Here is a 6,386-nt window from a genome sequence, read left to right as displayed (position 1 = left end):
TTCTATTACCTCTCTACAGGCCCCAGGGGCTGCCATAGGAATAAGGGCAGGGGAATTTGGAGGATCTACATATTCCACAGGCCTGGTAACACCTACATTTCCAGAGACAGTGGGCTGACAGACAGGGTGCTCCTCTGCTGCATACAGGCATGCACCTTGGTCAAAACAGGAGTTTAAGCCGTAATAGAGGTGAGTTGATGGAACATATTCTCAACTCAACTCTTCATAGGAAGGGAAGTTCTTACTGTAATACGCTATTCATTAAAGCTGCCTTGTCATATCTGATTCTATGCACAGTTTGATTTTTTAAATTTTATTTATTTAGTTTTTAGAAATTTATTTTCCATCAATCGAATTTCCATTGTAAGAGTCTGTGGAAGAACAGTTTAAGACCACTCAGTGGTTATTCCTACCTATTCAGTGGTCCAAGCAGTGGGAGCCACAGACCAATTTTCAGTGGGGAACTACTGAATAGGTACAGAGGGCACCTGCACACCTTTGGACCAGTCTGCCACCTCAGGTTCAATAGCAGTGAACTCCAGAACTAGAGAAGACCATTCACCCTGAAATTCCTCCTTGGTCACAGCCTTCTCAGCTGCTGCCTGCTCTTCTTTTCAATCTCTTCAGGATCTCTGTAGAAGTAGAGATCCGGCATGACCTCCCATGGGTGTTCTCAGGAGATGGTGCCACGCATGCGCAGAACTTCCCGGGCGAGCATCCACCACATCAGACCTACTGAGTAAGCTCCCTTTTTGCACAGAATGGCAGTGTCTACAGAATGCAGAAGAGAGTCTCTGTTACACAGAGCAATGGTGAGTGTGTGTGCTAAGTCACTTCAGTTGTGTCTGACTCTGCAACCCTATGGACTGTAGCCCACCAGGCTCCTCTGTCCATGGGATTTTCCCAGGCAAGAATACTGGAGTTGGTTGCCATGCCCTCCTCCAGAGTATCTTCCTGACCCAGGGATCAAACTCACTTCTCTTATGTCTCTTGCATTGGCAGGTGAGTTCTGTACCAGGAGCGCCACCTGGGAAGCCACCTGGGAACTTCCACTTTCAGCAATGATAAACAGCTTAACATAAGAGGCCTCTGTAGAGGCTGGTGGTCAGCCCTGGAGCCAGTAACCACCAGAAGTCTCGGTTCCTGGAAGGCTACCTGCATCTGGTTAGTGAATGCTCCAGGAGTAAAGTGGCCAGCAGTAGGAGTGGCTCCAGTGGCAGCAGCAAACTTCAGCACAGCTCACTGGCCAGTATTCCTGGAGAATGTGACACTGACATCAGCTGGGTTTTCAAAGGCAACAATGGCACAAGCTGCCAACAGAAGCTTCTCCCAAGTTCTCTTCAGATTTATGATGTAAATGCCATCAGTATTCCTTTTATAGATGTACTGTTCCATTTGGAAGTCATAGTTGGTGCCACCTAAGTGGATTCCTGCTGCAAGGAATTTAAGGACATCCTGTTCTTTCATTTGCAGGACATCAAGGGCTCTGGACATTGTGAAAGTTTCCCTTTAAATTGTGGTGGGAATCCAGAACAATGCCTTATGGACCCCTTATGCACATTTTAAAATATGACATTCCAAGCAAAGCCTTGGTAATATAACCAAGTTTCCAGTTGTGTCCTGTGACAGTAAAAACAGATTCTTACTGAACTTATGCAAATAAGTATCTTGCCATAAAATAAGACTATTCACCAAGAGTTTCTGAATTCTGGAGAGATCAGGTGGGGAGAATAAGATAAATGTTTCATCTTTGTTTATAAAGATACATGTCAGCAAATTGCTGATAACTTGGGAAAAGAGATAAACATTATCTTTTTTTTCTTTAAAAATAATTACTGGTTTTGAATGACAAAATATAAGATGCAAGGGCAATGTCTGTGATCTCTTGGCTGAACTTCTTTTCCATAAACACCTTTGATAACCCCAGACTCGTGCTGCCTGAGCATTTTCTCACAACCTAACCACTGCAGAGTATAGTGCCTGAATACATGGGAAGCGTAAACAGAGGCCCTGTAAGCAATGGCATTGGGGGGGGGGGTCCACTTTCAATTAAGTCTTCCAGTTCACTGCTGCCAGTATTGCAACCACACTGGCTGTTCCAACTGTTCATGTCGTAAAACTCTTATGAACAAATAAGGTTGCAGACAAATGATGCCTGCATAGCCCTTAGAACTGCCTACACTGACTAAGGCCCCTTGGCTCTACCCAGTCTGCCTGTGGCACCTGTGTGGTAGCCACTGGGGGGCCCCCATATCCTAGGGTGGTGATTGAAGAAGGGCAGGGCCGGCCAAGCATGAAGAATAAACTGTCAGTTTTGTTGGGGTCACACCAGAAATCCATGGATCTCGAGGACCTCTGTGGCTTTGTCTGTTTTCTTCTTGATGTTCTTTTCAGCTTGCTTCCATAGCCTCATGAGCTGCTTCTTTTTCTGATAATGGATCTTGGCCTTTCTCTTCTCCACCAGGGAGACTGTTACCACCTGGTATTTCCAGCCACCCTCATGAGCCAGGTACCCTAGGTAGGCAGACTTCCGTGTAGGCTTCAAACACACAATCTTGAGGGCAGCAGAACCACCATTCACTTTTTCTTGTCATAGGGTGGTGGGATCCCAGCAAATATCTTGAAGTAGTCCAGAGTGGCCTGGCTTCGCTTGGTCTTGTGGGGAAGGATGCTCTGCATTGTCCGCCAGAAGATGTGGCTGGGCACTCCAAAGTGGTAGGAACCATGGGAAGGGTTGGTGTTCATCTGTTTGCAGAGAAAGGCCAGATACTTCAACTTATTTCTGTGGAAACTGCCAGAAATGTTGGTTCCCTTACAATGCATGACCACAACCTTCAGGCCCAGAAGCACCTGCTTGACTGCAGTGGCTGCCAGGTGGCCCAGGAGATGGCCTCAGCCATTGAGCACAAGGACCTGCCCCTCTGCCAGCTTTGGCAGCCACTTGGGAAAGCTAAAGATTATATTAAATGGAAAAACAGAGCAATAGAACCAACAATATTTCATACAAAAATTCATAAAAGTTATAATCATCCTCGTCAGTTCATTTAGTCCACTGTAATTAATTCTATTTTTTAAGGATAATTTTAAGTTTTATTTATTTTTTACTAAAGGATAATTACAGAATTTTGCTGTTTTCTGTCAAATGTCAACATAAATCAGCCGTAGGTATACATATATCCCCTCCCTTTTGAACTTCTGCCCCATCTCCCTCCTCGTCTCACCCCTCTAGGTTGATACAGAGCCCCTGTTTGAGTAAATTCCCGTTGGCTATCTATTTTACATAAAGTAATGTAAGTTTCCATGTTACTCTTTCCATACATCTCACCCTCTCCTCCCCTCTCCCCATGTCCATAAGTCTATTCTCTATGTCTGTTTCTCCATTGTTGCCCTGTAAATAAATTCTTCAGTACCATTTTTCTAGATTCCGTATATATGTGTTAGAATATGATATTTATCTTTCTCTTTCTGACTGACTTCTCTATGTAGTCAGTTCCTTGGTTCATCCACCTCACTAGAACTGACTCAAATGCATTCCTTTTTGTGGCTGAGTAATATTCCATTGTGTATATGTACCACAACTTCTTTATCCATTCATCTGTTGACAGACATCTAGGTTGCTTCCATGTTCTAGCTATTGTAAATAGTGCTGCAATGAACAATGGGATACATGTGTCTTTTTCAATTTTGATTTCCTCAGGGTATATGCCTAGGAGTGGGATTGCTGGGTCATATGGTGGTTTTATTCCTAGTTTTTAAAGAAATCTCCATACTGTCTTCCATAGTGGCTGTATCAATTTACATTCCCACCAACAGTGCAAGAGCATTCCCTTTTCTCCACACCCTCTCCAGCATTTATTGTTTGTAGACTTTTTGATAATGGCCATTCTGACCAGTGTGAAGTGATATCTCATTGTAGTTTTAATTTGTATTTCTCTAATAATGAGTGATGTTGAGTATCTTTTCATGTGTTTGTTATCATCTGTATGTCTTCTTTGGAGAAATGTCTGTTTAGGTCTTTTTCCCACTTTTTGATTGGGTTGTTTTTCTGGTATTGAGTTGTATGAGCTGCTTGTATATTTTGGAAATTAATCCTTTGTCAGTTGTTTCATTTGCTATTATTTTCTCCCATTCTGAGGGTTGTCTTTTCACCTTGCTTGCAGTTTCCTTTGCTGTGCAAAAGCTTTTATGTTTAATCAGGTCCCACTTGTTTACTTTTGTTTTTATTTCCATTATTCTAGGAGGTGGGTCATAGAGGATCTTGCTTTGATTTATGTCATTGAGTGTTCTGCCTCTGTTTTCCTCTAAGAGTTTTATAGTTTCTGGTCTTACATTTAGGTCTTTAATCCATTTTGAGTTTATCTTCATGTATGGTGTTAGGAAGTGTTCTAATTTCATTCTTTTACATGTAGCTGTCCAGTTTTCCCAGCACCATTTATTAAAGAGGCTGTCTTTGCCCCATTGTATATTCTTGCCTCCTTTGTCAAAAATAAGGTACCCATAGGTGCATGGGTTTATTTCTGGGCTTTCTACCTTGTTCCATTGGTCTATATTTCTGTTTTTGTGCCAGTACCATACTGTCTTGATGACTGTAGCTTTGTAGTATAATCTGAAGTCAGGAAAGTTGATTCCTCCAGCTCCATTCTTCTTTCTCAAGATTGCTTTGGCTATTCAGGGTCTTTTGTGTTTCCATATGAATTGTGAATTTTTTTGTTCTAGTTCTGTGAAAAATGCCATTGGTAATTTGATAGAGATCACATTGAATCTGTAGATTGCATTTGGTAGTATAGTCATTTTCACAATATCAATTCTTCCTACCCAGGAACATGGAATAGCTCTCCATCTCTTTATGTCATCATTGAATTCTTTCATTAGTGTCTTATAATTTTCTGTGTACAGTTTGTCTTTTTTAGGTAAGTTTATTCCTAGATATTTAATTCTTTTTGTTGCAATGGTGAATGGGATTGATTCCTTAATTTCTCTTTCTGATTTTTCATTGTTAGAATATAGAAATGCAAGTGACTTCTGTGTATTGATTTTGTATCCTGCGACTTTGCTAAATTCACTGATTAGCTCTAGTAATTTTCTGATACTATCTTTAGGGTTTTCTATGTACAGTATCATGTCATCTACAAACAGAGCTCTACTTCTTCTTTTCCGATCTGGATTCTTCCACTTCTTTTTCTTCTCTGATTACTATAGATAGGACTTCCAGAACTATGTTGAATAATAGTGGTGAAAGTGGACACCCTTGTCTTGTTCCTGATCTTAGGGGGAATGCTTTCAGTTTTTACCATTGAGAATAATGTTTGCTCTAGGTTTATCATATATGGCCTTTACTGTGTTGAGGTAGGTTCCTTCTATGCCCATTTTTTGAAGAGTTTTAATCATAAATAAGTGCTGAATTTTGTCAAAGGCTTTTTCTGCATCTGTTGAGATGATAATTATGGTTTTTATCTTTCAAATTGTTAATATGGTGTATCACATTGACTGATTTGTGTATATTGAAGAATCCTTGCATCCCTGGAATAAACCCAACTTGATCATGGTGTATGAGCTTTTTGATGTGTTGCTGAATTCTGTTTGCTAAAATTTTGTTGAGGATTTTTGCATCTATGTTCATCAGTGATATTGGCCTGTAGTTTTCTTTTTTTGTGTTGTCTTTGTCTGGTTTTGGTATCAGGGTGATGGTGGCCTTGTAGAATGAGTTTGGAAGTGTTCCTTCCTCTGCAATTTTTTGAAAGAGTTTTAGAAGGATAGGCATTAGCTCTTCTCTAAATGTTTGATAGAATTCTCCTGTGAAGCCATCTGGTCCTGGGCTTTTGTTTTTTGGGAGATTTTTTATCACAGCTTCAATTTCAGTGCTTGTAATTGGGTTGTTCATAATTTCTATTTCTTCCTGGTTCAGTCTTGGAAGATTGAACTTTTCTAAGAATCTGTCCATTTCTTCCAGGTTATCTATTTTATTGCCATATAGTTGTTCATAATAGTCTCTTATAATCCTTTGTATTTCTGCATTGTCTGTTGTAACCTCTCCTTTTTCATTTCTAATTTTGTTGATTTGATTCTTCTCTCTTTTTTTCTTGATGAGTCTGGCTAAAGGTTTGTCAATTTTATCTTCTCAAAGAACCAGCTTTTAGTTTTATTAATCTTTACTATTGTTTCTTTCATTTCTTTTTCATTTATTTCTGCTCAGATCTTTATGATTTCTTTCCTTCTACTAATTTTGGGGTTTTTTTTTCTTCTTTTTCCAGTTGTTTTAGGTGTAAAGTTAGGTTGTCTATTCAATGTTTTTCTTGTTTCTTGAGGTAGGATTGTATTGCTATAAACTTCCCTCTTAGAACTGCTTTTGCTGCATCCCATAGGTTTTGAGTTGTCGTGTTTTCATT

The 6,386-nt window shown here is 40.1% G+C and overlaps 2 pseudogenes; both read right to left on the bottom strand.

The window, feature by feature from the left end:
* Positions 1-386: 386 nt before the first annotated feature.
* LOC139034222 (small ribosomal subunit protein uS2-like) lies at positions 387-1,494 on the bottom strand (annotated as a pseudogene).
* An 829-nt stretch (positions 1,495-2,323) lies between these two features.
* On the bottom strand, positions 2,324-2,756 carry LOC110124425 (large ribosomal subunit protein uL13 pseudogene; annotated as a pseudogene).
* Between the last annotated feature and the right edge of the window lie 3,630 nt (positions 2,757-6,386).

The sequence above is a fragment of the Odocoileus virginianus genome, unplaced genomic scaffold (assembly GCF_023699985.2).
Source record: "Odocoileus virginianus isolate 20LAN1187 ecotype Illinois unplaced genomic scaffold, Ovbor_1.2 Unplaced_Contig_53, whole genome shotgun sequence".
NCBI classification, from domain to species: Eukaryota; Metazoa; Chordata; class Mammalia; order Artiodactyla; family Cervidae; genus Odocoileus; species Odocoileus virginianus.
This window is presented reverse-complemented; position numbering and strand designations above follow the sequence as displayed.